This window comes from Mus caroli, chromosome 15 (genome assembly GCF_900094665.2).
Source record: "Mus caroli chromosome 15, CAROLI_EIJ_v1.1, whole genome shotgun sequence".
Lineage (NCBI taxonomy): Eukaryota > Metazoa > Chordata > Mammalia > Rodentia > Muridae > Mus > Mus caroli.
The window spans coordinates 14,771,241-14,787,478 of NC_034584.1; the positions used below are offsets into that span (position 1 = coordinate 14,771,241).

General features: G+C 35.4%; 1 long non-coding RNA gene across 1 annotated transcript in view; it reads right to left on the reverse strand.

Annotated features, from left to right (window-relative positions):
• Positions 1–926: 926 nt before the first annotated feature.
• LOC110310124 overlaps positions 927–16,238 on the reverse strand; it is a 106,504-nt gene continuing 91,192 nt past the window's right edge. The window contains exons 3-4 of the long non-coding RNA XR_002379803.1: positions 7,834–7,981; positions 927–1,678 (exon numbers count right to left, since the gene is read on the reverse strand). This is a non-coding gene — a long non-coding RNA (uncharacterized LOC110310124). The remainder of the gene's footprint in view (positions 1,679–7,833; positions 7,982–16,238) is intronic.

The window sequence follows — 16,238 nt, forward strand, 5'->3', positions numbered from 1 at the left end:
TTAATAGATACATACAAACACTCTACTTTATCATTTAACTTATTTCTATGTCACCTGTGAAACTTGATATACTATACATTATGTACATTTAAGAGTATTTTGCTGACTAAGGAATAATAACAGAGTGTCTGTACATTTTCACTACAGCTGTCATTGTGTGAATATTTTAGTCAGTGAATGGCTAAATTCAGATGTACAATCTATCAGGATGAAATGTTACCTGGCAACTACTGGGTTTGGCATCCATCCAAATAATGGGTAAACTGAGACAGGCAGCTCTTGGCAAGGGGTGGGGGTTGTCAATGCTTAGAGCTGCTGACTGGGGTAGATCAAGATACCTACAGAGGATGTTGCCAAAGGCATCCAACAATTAGAGAAGTTACTCAGCAGACTTTTCTTTTTGGGAACAAAGCTTAATTTACTTGGGTTGGCACTCCCTGTGGCCCAGAATGAAAATTAAAAAAAAAAATCTATGAAATCTTTAACTCCTTGGGGCTGGCCAGAAAGAGAGGAAAGAGAGAAAATTCACACACACACGGACATGCACATGCGCGCGCACACACACACACAAACACTGAGTAGATGGAACAAAAGGCAGTGTTCAATAACTTTATACACACATATATATGCATGCATATATACATACATTCACACACACACACAATTGGTAGATGTGTGCGTGTGTTGCAAGCTCCAACATACATCCAGACAAGTTTTAAATGTGTGTGTGTGTGTGTGTGTGTGTGCACATGTATACATATAGTTAATAGATGGAAGGAAGAACAAGCTAACTCCCACTCATACAAACCTTATACATATACATAAACATATTTGATGAATGGAAGTAACAATGTTCCAGCCCTCATACTTTATTTTATTCCATAGCTTATATATCCCAGAAAAATCTTTCAAACAGTACAAAAATTAAAATGTGAATACATATTACATTTTACTAATGAATGGTTATGAAAAAATAATGTGTTCTTCAATACCTTTACAAGAAATAAGATTATATAGCACAGGTAAAGAATACAAATTATTCTCAAAATCCCACGTGCATCTGTATCTAAGCAATTTGTTAGAGATTAACAAATTATAAGCATGTAGGGTAGTTTTCTCAGCCAGTTTCTCTTATTGGCAGGCAGCAAACTGCAGTTACAAAGAAAGAAGTAATTATTTTATTATCTATCTTTAAAAGTAATCTTCTAGGACTCTTAAAAGAATCACAAATATACACTTATATGAAAATCAGTCATATCTATCTTATCATCAGAATGCATATCTACTCATCAGCAATTCCTAATCAATCATATCTGGAAGCTGAGGAGAAAATATGAATGTATGAAATCAATCAGCAGCAGTCCAGCCTCAGTGAGAGTCACATCAGCCAGGGCTGCCATTGTTCTTGTTTCCTGACCATAGAAGGTTCCCTAGCTTCACTAATAAGAGTGTGCTTTTTGGAACTTAAATTGTTCCTTAAGATTTTCTACATCAGAACCAGTAGAAACATGAGTAACAATTTTATTTTCCCCAATGCTTCTACACTTGATCAAAGCCAAAAGGCCAAGAAGAGATTTCCAAATGCTTCTAAAGGCTGGTGGTCAGTGCTGACAATCTACATCTCAAAGTTCATTCCTGAGATGGTGATTGACTCATAAATCTGCTCCAGCAGCAATGCCTGAAAGAAGTTAAGCATTATGATCATGAGTGCCAGAGATACTGTCCAATGAAGGCCTGGAAGTCTTAAAAATTTCATATAATTTTTAGATTAACGAGGGATTTAAGGACAGCAAGCAAAGCAGAAATCCTTAACAGCATAAAGTTCTCAGGACACGTGGTCCTTGGGGTTGTGCAGCACGGAGATTCACCCATGTAGCTGTAGTAACCTATGGACCCCATTCCACGAGTCCCAAAGCCATTTGTTGTTTTAACTGCATGGCCCTTGGCAGTTAACTCTATTCAGGTTTCTCATAAATATTCTTCTATTTTAGTCCTTATGTCATTTATTACAATTTTCAAGTTTCCATTATGTATGTAGTTACATATTTTATTAGACAACAGCAAGAAATAAAGGATAATTAAAATTAAGAGTAAAAATTATTTTCTCATGTCAGTGGGTATAGATCCAAAATGAAGGAGGTGCTACAGTTAATTCCTTCTGAAAGGCTCTCTAGCACAGGGTATGGCATCTTGTTCTAGCCTTTGGTGCCTCCAGACTTTATTCATCTCACGGGATTGGGGATGCATTACTCACGTATCTGTATTGATTGTTTTCCGGCAACCACATTAATACTGTGTGCTTCATTTGTTCTCATTACACTTTCTCTTATTTTTCTTTCTTATTCAAATAAAGGCATAGATTAAGGGCACATCCTGCATTAGTATGACCTCTTCTCAAACTTCATTAATCATGCCTGTAGTTATCTTGTTTTCGAATATAGTTGAGACAAAAGGATAAAAACCTCCACATACTCTTTTAGGTGACACAAAAATCAGAGAAAATGTCAGGGACACCATATTATGTAAGATGATTCTGCATTTCCGGATTTGGTTTCTTTGGTTCTCCACACTTCTCTCCCTACTACCTCTTATATAGCCCTAGGGTATCAATAATAGCTCAATCTCTCTAAACTGCAATTTTCCCTTATGTATTATAAAAATAATAGTTGTAACCTTGAGGCTTTTCTGAGAAGACCGAAGTACATTAACATGAATAAATTTAAAACAGTGGACTTAACTGGTGTGTAGTTTGTCATTACTTCAGGCAGCTGTGAAGTTGGAGTCTAATTTGCCTGATGTGCACGGTGAGGTAGGGAGTCATCTGCCTAGTCCTCATACCCATATACTTCGCTTGATGTTCAGTTCTTGAACTTTTTGTTGTCTTAAATAAAATAAAAGTAAGTTTTTCATAAAAGGGCTTGGTTAATGGTGTGATTAGGGAACGAAGAGAAGTCAGCCAGAGGGAAATGAAGTCATCACGGTTCAAATTCTTTGCTGCTCTACACTGCAAGGGTTTTCAAAATTGAGTCCTCTTCTTCACGTATGCTCTTCATCTGCAAACAGATCCTACTTCTGTATCTTTGTGTGCTATCTCTATCTAGGGAACACTGCCATAAAAATTCTCAACTAAACACTAATATGATGGTGTATAATTTTGGCAGCACACATGTGACTTTAAAAGAGGAAACGAATGAGTTAGAATCCAGCGAAAGCTATACAGTAAAACACACAAAAATCAAACTATTTATTTTAAGTAGTTTAATTAAATTTAAAAGACCAGGGCTAGAGAGATGTTTCAGAGGTTAAGAACCATGTGTGTTCTTCCTGAGGACCTAAATTCAATTCCCAGCAACCACATGTTGGCTCACAAACCATCTATAATGAGATCTGGTGCCCTCTTCTGTCCTGCAGGCATACAGTCAGACAGGATGCTGTATAAATAACAAAAAACTTAAGAAAATTTAAAAGACCAAAGAAGTACAGAGTTAATTTTTTGCTCTCAAATCTAGGTATAACTGCATAGTAGTTTATTTAAAACTTAAATAGATTCCAATTCAATGATAAGATTTTTAGAACTTATAAAAAAATAGAGACCAAAAGTTATCTAATAAATTCACAGTTTTTCTTTTTATTTTCTTCTTGAGATGTTATAGATGTATATAATGAAATATCCACCATCAATTTTTCCTCCAAATCTCCCAATCATCATCTTTTGACTCTATTCTTATCCTATTCAAATTAACCTAGTAGTAGATTTGAGTGCCTGATTTTTAATATTCTTGAGTTGAAATATGTAATGATAATTGCTTTTTTATTTTCCAAATTTTTAGTGCTTCCCAGTTCAGGGTATGTATCGAAGGACACTTAGGCAACAGTCTACAGAGATTGTTGTAATTTGAAGTTTCTTGCTCCAGTAAACATAATGGCAAGGAATTAAAACTATTCTAGATGTCTACAAACAAAAATTAATTCAATAAATAAGATGCATATTTTAGTCAGCCTTCAAATAAAATGAAATTATATAAGGAAATAGATGGAACTGGGAATTTCATTTTAAAAGAAATAAACCAAACTAAAAAATGCAAACAGTTTCTATATTTCCTAACTGTATGGAATATATATTTAATGAGTTGGGAATCTGTGTGGAATTAGGAAGAGAGCCAACTGAATGGAAGAACACCTATTACAGGGGTGGCAAGAATGGAGTATTGTGATATTTGTTATATGGAAGCAGAACAAAATTTCTATTTGGAGAAGTGAATAGACCAGCATGAGGGAAGATGGAAGGAAGGAAGGAAAGTAGGCAAGGAGAGAAGAAGGGAGGGAGGGAAGAAGGGAGGGGCAGGGAGGGAGGAAGGGGGGAGGAAGAGGCAATGAAAAGGTGGGAGAAATGGAGAAATGAATGAATGGAATGTGGAAAGAGATGAATAGAAAGCCCAAAAGGAAGGAGGACAAGAAAGGAGAGAGGAAGGAAGAAAGAGAGGGAGGAAGGGAAGGGAGAAGGAGGGAGAGGAGGGGAAAAGGAGGAGAGTCATTTCAAGAGTAGATGAGATAAAACAAAATGCACTGCCTCTAGTGACAGACTACACCTACCTAGCAAGGCTACACCCACCTATAACCCTACCCCCTGGAACACCCTACAAACTGGGGACACAGTATATTTATGAAAAGAACAAAATTTCATGGAATATATGCAGTATATCAAATGATCTAAAGTGTTTCAGGTAAAATAAGTTATACATATATTTTTCTAAGTATTCAATTCAGTGACCTCATTTCTCCACATCTAATAGTGTAAAAAGAACAGACACTTACTGAAACACCATCTCAATAGAAACAAGCTTAAGCAGCAAACCCAGATCTCGTTTTTGGTAAATGTCAATAGCTCTTATATAGCTAGATTTAAATAGGTTATGAGGATGTGTGTGGTTGAAACAGATACTGTAAGATTAGAATACACACTTCAGAAAGGAATGTCAGACTTGCATGTAAGTAATTGTTTAACATAATTTTGTATATGAGGTTAATAGGGAAGGACGAAAGTTAACTTGGTTTTAGAACATCTGCTTATAACTTTGTAAATCTGGAAATATTTTGACCCAGGGACTCCATAAACATAAAAAAGACCAGTGGAGAAACTCAAGTAGTGTATGTTGCACAGTTTAATTGGCTTGTAGTTGGAAGCAAAATAAAACAGAGAGATTTTGTAGCAAGAAATAAGATTAGACAAAATTAGAAAACTCAGCTTGGGGACACATGATTTTGGTCTTCACATCTAAAAAGTAAGGTAATTTCATTTGGTATGTAATGAAGACTCTTTAGGAGATTTTATGCAAATTGTAACATGATTTTGGTGGCTTTAAGAAAATTAATCTGGAACCATTGCACCATCTGAATTGGAACAGAAGGCAAGAAGTCTATTGAAGTTTAATGTGATAGCCTAGGGAAGAGGCAATGAGGTTGACGGCTGAAATGGAGAGATGGCTAGAGGGCCAAAGAAGAAAAAAATTAAAAGAGGACAGAGAATACAAGGTGTTACTAAAAGACAAAGAATAAGAAACAGAGAAGAATTCTTGGGGACATATTCTGAAAATGCTCTGTGGCTATGATACAAATATGCCTGGATAAAAATTCATGATATATTTTTGAAATTACTCATGATAGTCATGATATATTTAATATACTCTGTTATAGATTTCTTTAAGTGCATTGCAGAAGAAAAGTAGAAAAAAATAAATATTTTTACCTTATAGATATATAACATTCCTTGAGATGCCTCTTAAAATATAGATTTCAAAGTTAAATCTAATCATAAATTTAAGTTCACTAACCTAAGGAACTTATTGTAATTCTCATATTGTTCCTTACCATTGAATTATAAAGTATGATGTTGAACTAAAATACTTCCAAGAAGCCTCAAACTGTAATGAACAGGAAAGGAAGAACAGATATTTTTTTAAAAGTCTAACTCTGAGCTTTATAGAGGAGAAATTCACTTTAAGTTAATGAAGATATATATATATATGTATATATATATATATATATCAAAATAGTGAGTTATTGTTTAATGGCAGTATAACATGGTTACTTAATTGTTAATATAGATAGAATTTCATATTTATATTATATTTCATGGTTTTTAATTGTACAAACCATTAGTTAACTATAAGTAATGTTAGCAAATAAAAAAATAGTTTTAATAAAACTTTTCTTTGGTAAAATAAAACTATTTTATGTAAAATAGAGTTCTTATTTGAGTAGATTCTCAATAATATACACATAGTTTTTAAAATGTTTACCATGAAGCAGTAAACAAGGAATTTGTGGACATTAAATTACTTGTATCAAATGTCTCACACATATATATTTACATTAATTTTCTTCTTTTTCACTTTTCTTTTTTAATGGTTATTTTATTTATTTACATTTCAAATATTGTCCCCTCCACAAACATCATCTCATTCACCTCCCCTTTGTATCTAAGAGGGTGCTCCCCCTCTTACCTACCCACTCCTGCCTCACTTTTCTAGCATTCCCCTACACTGGAGCATCAAGCCTCCACAGGACCAGGGGATCCTCCCATTGATGTCAGATAAGGCCATCCTCTGCTACACATGATCCTAGAACCATGAGTCCCTCCATGTACACTCTTTAGTTGGTGGTTTAGTCCCTGAGACCACTGGGAAGATCCAGTTAGTTGAAATTGTTGTTTTTCCTATGGGGTTACAATCTTCTTCAGCTCCTCCTGTCTTTCCCCTAACTCTTCCATTGATCAGTCTGATAGTTGGGTGTGGGTATCTGTATCTGTATCAGTCAGGTGTTGGCAGAGCCTCTCAGTGGACAGCTATACCAGGCTCCTGTACTATGTGGTTTTATAAAAGGCAATCTGAAATTCTCTTATCAAAATTGTTATTAAATTCTCTGTCTGTGATCCAGTCATTAGGAATACTGACACAGGAAGATGAATACAAATTCAAAAAGAAGTTTGGACAACATCTCATAAATATCCTTTAAAAATCAATGATAATACCAATAAAAATATGATAATAAGTGCTTAATTCAAAGTTAGGGGAAACCATTACTTTTATATAGGAATAGAAACTCAGACAAGACTTTTTGAAAAGCCTCGTTGGCACTGAGAAATTTGAAGTTTATTTGCATTGCAAAGTGGTTGATTGTGCAGAAGGTTCTTACAAGGTCATTAAAGAACCAATAAAGTTACCAAATGTATTCATGAAGATGGTTCATTTAACTACACTGGGACCCACAGACTTGTTTTATTGGGAAGTTCTGAGCATTGTTCTTGGTTGATTTGATTATTGATGAAACCAAATAACTTGAATGGATGAAAGAGCAATATTTGGGAAATCTTAAGAAAAAATGAATTATACCGCAATAAATGAAGTCAGTTTCTGAAAGACTAATTTGGAAAGCATTTTTACCATCTGTAGAGAAAAACTATAACATTTTCCTTAAAAAGTAATTTATATTATAGTCTACATCTAGATCTAGAATAGGTTGATAAAATATGTTTCAGTATTTTTCAAAATGTAAATATTAAATCATTCTCTGTAGATATGAAAATTGAGATAAATGCTCTTAAAATTTATCTTTTAAAAGAAAGAGCACATTAAACTTCCTCATGAGTCATTGAGTCATTTTATATGAAATTATACAATAATCTATAAAGAGTATACATTTATCATTTTAAAAAATTTACTTAAATATGTCATATTCTGCTCCGGTTTGAATGAAAATGGCCCCCAGAAGTTCATACTTGAATTTTTATTTCCCAATTGGCAAAACTAGATAGGAAGAAATGGAAAGTGTTACCTGCTTGGTGAAGATAGGCCACTGAGGTAAAACTTTGAGTTCTCAAAATGCCTAAGCATTTCCAGTACCATTTCTCTGTCATGTCCTTGTGAATCAAGATGTGACCTCTCAGTTTTTCCTTTGTTCTGTGATCATGGACTCTACCTCTCTGAAACTGTAAATTAATTTAAAAGCTTTGGTTAAGAACTTGTGTTGAACATGATGTTCTATACCAACAATAGAAAAAATACCTAAAAATATGGCAAGAAGAAGTGTTGTATTAATGTGACAGACCTAACAATGCTTCCTTTTGGAGCACTGTGGAACATTTAGGAACTTTTGACTAGGAAATGCATTGAATGCTTTAAGTAGACCTCAATGAACAATCATAGAAAGAAACTGGAAGTCAGTAGTTCTGAGAGCATTGGAGACTACACAAGACCGGTTAAGTGGCTTTTTTTTTTAAGTGGCTTTATAGGAGAACAATATTAACAAATAAACTAGATAAAGTTTTTAGCAAAGATTTGGACTGCTTTGTGTTCTTCTAAGAATTTTCCTAAGAATTAATTGTAAAGTATAGGAATAATTGACTTAACAGAGGAATTTTTAAGACAGCCTAGAATTGACTCTCTTTTATGGTTATTAGTAATCACTCTTATGCAGGTCTACAATGAAAAAGAAGAAACAGAGGAGGGAAAATATGAAATATACAGTTTTTTAAAATAAAACAACATGAGGAGATTCAATACTGGTCACAAGGTATGCACAGAAATAGATAAGAAGATTAATAGATGGTTGTCCTGAGTTCAAATAAAGAACTCACCTAGCTAAGCTTTAGTCTTGTGAAAAAAAGTGAGGGCTAAGAATATTTTGCTCTTAAAAAGAAACAATAAATCAAGTCTGCTACAGATACAACTCAAGGGTTATATGGTTCATGCCACGTTAAAAGTCTAACTTAGTATTAGAGTCATAACTGATGCCCAGTTTAAGGGATGGTAATATCATCCCTGTGGTTATGGAGAGCCAGGATATCCGCTAAGTCCAGGTGTCTAGTAGGAAAGTCCCTGAATGTAAAACCCAAGATGACATTGTATGAGTCAATGAAAGTGAAGTCTGGATTGCAGTGGAGACTCTAAAATGTTACAGATGCTAAAGACAAAAGCTGCCAGTCACATAAAGATATGAATAAGGAGTGCACATCCCCAAGAAAAAAGTATGTTTCTGGCAGAAAAACTGGAAAGATGAAGACAGTTAAACCCATTGACATAAAATATGAAGCCATAGGATTTTGAATTTACGCTAATAGGTCATAGTCTTGGTTTCATTCAGTATTTCCTCTCTGTGCTTACAGACACAAACACAAACTATCTGTAAAGTGTATAATACACAAAGATAAACACAAAAGGTATACTTTTACAATTCATAGAAAGACCTCAACATCATTTTTACAATAAAAAATATCTGAAATAATATCCAGAATTCCATTACAGCAGGAATAGCCAAAGCAACTTTAGTAAAGGCCAAAGGTGGAGAAATAAAACTTTCTGGACTCAATAAATTATAAAGACACAGTAATCAAAGAGTGCTCTGCTGTCATAAAAACACAGAAAGAGAATAATAGAACAGAAAAAGTTGCACAAAAGTAAATATAGTAAGTAACCTCAAATGATTCTTACTAAGGTTCAAAATCACTCAACAGAGAGGTAAATGGGTTAATATATGGTACCAAGATAACTAGATATTCATTTGCAAAATAATGAGCGCATTAATCTAACATAGCATAAAAATAACCAAGAAATATTGAAGATGTAAATATAAGACATCATATTGCAGAACTCAGAGAAGAGAGCAAACACAAGTTTCCTAAAAGTAGATTTGTTGAGATGTCAGGAATAACATCCAAAGAAAAGTAAGAGTGTGCTACAAGGATGAGATACAAACTTCCACATTTATGCTCCAAAACACACCATGAGTAGAATAAAAATTTAACTCAAAAATTCAATGTACATTTGTGAAGCACACACTTAGTAACATGTTTAACAAATGGAAAACACCAAAACCTTTGGCAAATGTACCCTCCTTCAGCTTAGGCAGGCTGGTTCAGACCTTTCACCACTGAGGCGGGCCACCTGCTGTGCTGCCTCTCATCCCTCTCCTTTGATGTTACACTGCCTGCCACCTACCTGAGGTCCAACCATTTCTCCAAGGTTTTCCAGAGTTTACAGCAAAGTGTGAATTTGGCCAGTTTCTGCTAAAAGACTGTTCTGATGACTTGACAAGAAACTTGGTATGACTGGGGATGGGCTTCCTTCTTTATAAAGCGCAAATTATTATTAAAGATTTGAACCTTGATCAGAATCCTGTCTTGGTTCCATCTCTCTATCTTCTGCCTAGTTTCCCTTTCGTTCAGCTTCAAGATGCCTCCCAGGCTCAAACCCGGACATGACATGTGCAGGCCTGCCCCAACAATTTGGTGAACCAAGTGGGACCTGGGAAAGGCAGAGGACACTGGAAGAAGCACTGCTGGTTTGGAGCTCCATGGAAAAAGAAAAGAATTAAAGAAAATTTGTGCCGGAGAAGTAACAGGCAAAAAGGTTGTTAGGCTATAGGCTAAGCTGGAACAGCTCTAAACCAGCCACTGCATTCGCTTAGGTGTAGCAGTGATATCAGGATCTAGGAACGTAACAGGCAGTGGGTCTAAGCTTCCAGAAGCTGTGTTTTAGGTGAGAGAGATAAAAGAGTTTGGATTTAATAATCAGGCGGATTGGCCACAGTCTAAGAACTGCATCATGCGGGAGGAAAACTCTCCCAGAAACAGAGAGAATCAGGGACACCCTGCTTTATTCTCTCTGGGCCCTACAGCAGAAGTTCTTTGTGTTTTTGTATAAAGTCTTGTCTAATGTCTGGTGCACCCGTCTGTCCACGTGTTCTGATTCATGTGTGTCCAATTCATGTGTGTTCNTGTCTAGTTGTCTGAATGACTGATGTTCTGTGTTTTCATGTTGGAAAATAAAAGATGGCTAATACTTTCTCTGCTGGTATCGCAAAGCTGAGAGTGGCCACATACTTTAGCCAGGATCAGGCAGGAGGGCCCATGCTGGAAAAATTGTGTTTTTTTTTTAAGAAAGGGAGTCTATAGCCTCATGGTTTGTGGGCAAAAAAGGTGATAGATGGTTTTGTCCTAAGAAAATTGTCTGCATTCTTGATTATTGCGTTTAGCTAATGACAAAGTGCTTTTTATTTTATAATTGTAGCTAGAAAAATTAATATTCTCTGATTGGTCTAAGTGTAGCTGCTTCCTTTGGTTTGTTACTGGTAATGTGCTCTGCGTGTCTTCACAATCAGCTCATAAGTTATTGGTTAGGATTAAATAATTGTTACATTGGTAACAGAAGGTTAGCCTTAAATTGGCAACTCAGGAGTTTTTCAAACACATGGCATAAGCGGGCCAAAAAACTGGGCCTCCTAAGATACTTCTAGCTGAGATAATATTTAATGTGATTCCTATCCTAGAAAGTAAATTTAAAGATAAGATTTAAAGCAATGTCTCTTTAATGAATCATTAAAACTTGAACTGTCATGTATTCATAGGTATAAATTGGGAGCCAAACTTTGTAATATGATAGTAATGCTTCAGATATTGATTCTAAAGATGATAAATTGTTTTGAAATTGGGTTTTGTTTTCCCAAGGTAGTAGTTATAGTCTAATAGTGCAAAGAAACTTAAAAGTTCTAAAATCTGTCCTCATGGCAGGTGGAACTAAGCTAGGAGCAGCCTCAGTGAGGTTTGTGTGACTTTCTTTTGTTTTGCAAACGATGCCTTAAGAAGCTCTCCTTGCCTCTCCTTGCCTCCAGGGGAATTTTCTTTTAGCTAAAAGAACACTGTTGCAGATCTATCTAGATTGTGCTCTAAATAAAGTTCAAATTCAAAGTTTATAAAGGGTTAAACAGACTGTAGAAATTATAAAGGCATTACAATCTGGCTTGCCTACCTTTTATATAGTTATTATAGATCTAAATGTTTGTTTTTTTTCCTTTGCATCTTATTAATTGTAAAGGGTTTGAATCTAGTGAGTTTGTAATCACTGGAAAATTTTGCCTCTAGGTATGGCTAAATACAGGTCTACATTATGTAAAAAAATTTTTATCATTTCTACTTCTATACATGAAGCCAAGAGTTTGAATCTTTCAGGGTATATTGTTTTCTAAGTGGAAAGTATTTTATTAGATTGGGCCACCTTCAGCCTCTTCTGCCTGAGAGGAAGGCAGTGTTGGTGGCAGCAGCTGAAGGCGGCACTGATAAAGACATGCACCGCCTCTGCTTCGGAGATGCGGAGCTCAGCAGCAGGTCAAAATCCAGGGTCCTTGTCAGAGTGTCTCCACACGTCATGGTGGCGAGCGGCTGAGGTTTGGTTCAGGCATGGACAGGAAGGACGATAGCAAACAGGTCCTCCGAGGTGCCCAGTGGGTGCGGGGCCCTGGATAGTGGAGCTACGACAAGACAGGTGGGCGGGGCCGAGATGGCGCTCACCTCAAAGCACAGTTTCAGCATCCTATCAAAACTCCTGTGGTGCTAATAAAGAATTGTAAGATATATTCGTGTATTTTGGAAAAACTATAACAAAAATTGTGTCTTAGGAACCTGACAAAGTGTCTGTTCCTTGTTTCAACAACAATTAATTTGGTTATTACAGAATATTAATAATTGATCTATTGCATACCATCATTTTAAATAAATTGACAATCAATATCCCAAAGATAAGCTAATAAATTGTTTTTATGCATGCTTTTGTGTCTTCTACAAATTCATGCATGCATGCATCCCAGTTATTGTGTTTAAAAACAACCCCTCTATGGGAAATAAGTAGATATGAATTGGATCACACGCTTATTCTTTTGAGTTTCCTCCTGTTTCAACACAGATAATTAAGTTGTGTGCTGTGGATGGTGTTTTAAAATGCTGAACAATCTAACCTTAATTTGTATATTAATAGTCAATATTATATCTCAGAGCTCACAATTGCTTAAGATTGCTCGTCCCTTGGATGCTGTTAATTGTCAAATTTGCAATTGCTTATGTATATACAACTCATAAGAAAAAATGCTGTCCTTTTTAAGGAGACTGTTTTTGGACATTTAATAAATTGTTCTAGATTGCCTGGACGTCTTAAAGCAATGCCATGCTGGATTTTATCTCAGGCAGTCTATAGGTCCTACATATAAGATAGATTGGATATATAAACTCATTCTTTATCTATTCAAAACAGTTAGGGTTTAAGATATTTTAATATTCTTATAAATTGTGCATATCAAATTATAAAAAAAAATTTTGCTCTTAGCGTCCTCAGTTACTGCTTGTTTCCACATAATAGTGTTAATTCTTGAGGTCTTATACTTAATAAATTGCTACAAATAAATGCTCTTATTCCTGAGTTAATAAATAAATTAATTATACACATATGACTATTAATAACTTTTCAAGCTTTCTAGTTACAACTGCTCTTTAAGGATAACAATTAAAAATACAATTAGTCATTGCCCATGTTACATGAATACTGACTATAACAGTCAAGTATTTGAGATGTTTTGTCAACATATTATTAATTCTCAAGGACAAGATATTGTGGAACTTTAAAACTTTAGCTTCTTAAAGGTCAAAGAAGAGGTAAATTATATCCCCATGCATATTATTTAGTGCATTCCCGTGCACATTATTTAAATCATACTTTTATTTTAGAATTTTGAAATTTGGATGTCAAAGAACTTAATAAATGCCTTATAGCATCTTAAAAGGATCTACTTATTGGCATAAGGCTTGATCTTGAACAGCTACCTTATTAGGAAAGGGAAAAGCATAGGTTTTTCTCCACAGAACGCTGCAGAAGCATGATGGCTAATTCATCTGACAAGCTGGCAGGTGAGTTGGCTCAGTGCCCTGACTGAAGGGACAAGGAAGCTGTATTGGGTACATGTTTTTGTCCCATCCTTGCTTGCCATTTTTCCAGTTTGGACAAGCGAAGCTGCCTTGCTTCAAGCTTTTTAACTTTATGGTATAAAGAACATCAGAGACTGTGTATTCTGACTTAGAAAGATTAGTCATATAATACAGTCATAATGATTCTTCTCTTTTCTTCAATGTGACCAATTATTCTAACTCAATCTTCCTATATTAGAGATTCCTATTGAAGATAGCTAAAATTCTTAATTACCTAGCAAAGTTAATTTGGAGCTCAGCCTCCACTTCCAGAGAATCTCTGGCCTTTCTGCTAATTCTCAAAGCCTACTCTCCCACACTGGGAGGCCAAAGCCTGAGCTTGGTTGTTACTAATTTGTAACTGAATGCAGTACCTGGACTTCTTCAAAGCACCTTTTATACTGTTGCTTTTTCACTGTCTCACCATTGTTTTTCAAGCAGGTCAGCCACCATTCAGCCTGACTGCAGCAGGAGTAAAACCTTGCCTCCAACAGCACAGGTGGCAGTTATTAATCTCCATTAAGAAGCATTCTAAGTACATATTGTGGCTTTGGTCTGAATTGGGAGTATGGTGTGCTAATGAGGGCCTGACAGTCAATGACGGGCACCCAGAACTCGGAATCATCTAAGACAGGGGTACATGCCAAGAGGCCGTGGCTGTTAATAATACACACAGAGCCATAATTTGTGTAAAACAAAGACAAACAAGCTGCGCGTACATTCCTATGATGGATAAGGATGTTTCAAGAGGATCTAAGATTTCCTAAGACAGGTGGGGCCGCCAGCCCCAGGAGTTATCCCAGGCAGGACTATAGAGTATAAATAAATTTTATGTCTCAGTCCAGTTTTGTTCAATATTATTTAAAGTGGGGAAAATGTACTGTCCTTCAGCCTAGGCAGGCTGGTTCAGATCTTTCACCATGGAGGCAGGGCCACCTGCTGTGCTGCTTCTCATCCCTCTCCTTTGATATGATACAGCCTGCCACCTGCCTGAGGCCAAACAGGTTCTCCAAGGTTTTCCAGAGTTTACAGCAAAGTGTGAATTTGGTGAGTTTCTGCTAAATGGCTGTTCTGACAACTTCACAAGAAACTTGGCATGACTGGGGATGGGCTTCCCTCTTTATAAAGCACAAATTATTATTAAAAATTTGAGCCTTGATCAGAATACTGTCTTGGTTCCATCTCTCTCTCTCTCCTGCCTAGTTTCCCTTTCTTTCAGCTCCAAGATGCTTCCCAGACTCGAACCCAGACATGAGAGCCGCGGGCCGGCCCCTACAGGCAAAGGATTAGACTTTTCCCAAAAATAAAGTAAATGTCTAACAAACCTGAGAATGTGTTTAAAATCTTTATATATTACAGATATTCACATTGAAGTCAAATATATTTATAAAGGTGGCTCCATCTACACAAATAATTAATTAATCAAAAACATTGACGAGGATAGGGAGAAATTGAAATCTGTATGCCTAGTCGATGAATCTTTAAAATGTTGTAATGAAAACAGTGTAAAATTTACATTGTAAATTAAAATTATATGATCTACTAATCTCATTTACTGATATATATCTAAGTTTATTTGAAGCAGAGTGTTGATGAATAATATAAAAAACATTTGTTCCAAAAAATTTGTCCAAAACTGGAAAGAAGTAGAGACAATTTTTATATCTATCAACTGATAAATCACAAGTGTATTTTTATTACGTGTTTAAATGAAATATTAAGTGTAAATGAAGAAAATACCTAATAATAATAATAATAATTTTAAAAAGAAAAAGAAATATTAATTATCATAAACTTGGCAACATAGCCAGTTTATACCATAATAGGAATGAGCATAATTTAAGAAGCCACAAATTAAGGAGAAAAATATTATGAACTTCCAATTACATGAGGAGTCTATAGTAGTTGTATCCACAAAAATAAAATTGGTGGTTATGGGGACCTGTGATGATTAAAGGAACTATGTTTTTGAGTAAATAAATAATATATATGTAGATCCTAAAATCATTCACAGGGTGAAGGGACTTACCACGAAACCTGACACAATACAATGAAGGAAAGAGATAGTTTTCACAAGTTGCCTTCTAATATCCATAACACATATAAGCACACTCATAATAAATAAATAAATAAATAAATAAATAAATAAATGTATTTACATTATAAAAATGCTTTCCACATCTACTATACAATATAAGTACATTAAATATTATAAACTTCAATTTTTTTATTAGGTATTTTCCTCAATTATATATCCAATGCTATCCAAAAAGTCCCCAATATACTTCGCCCCCCCCAGTCCCCCGCCCACCCACCCCCACCCCTTGGCCCTGGCATTCCCCTGTACTGGGGCATATAAAGTTGGCAAGTCCAATGGGCCTCTCTTTCCAGTGATGGCCGACTAGGCCATCTTTTGATACAAATGCAGCTAGAGTCAAGAGCTCTGGGGTAC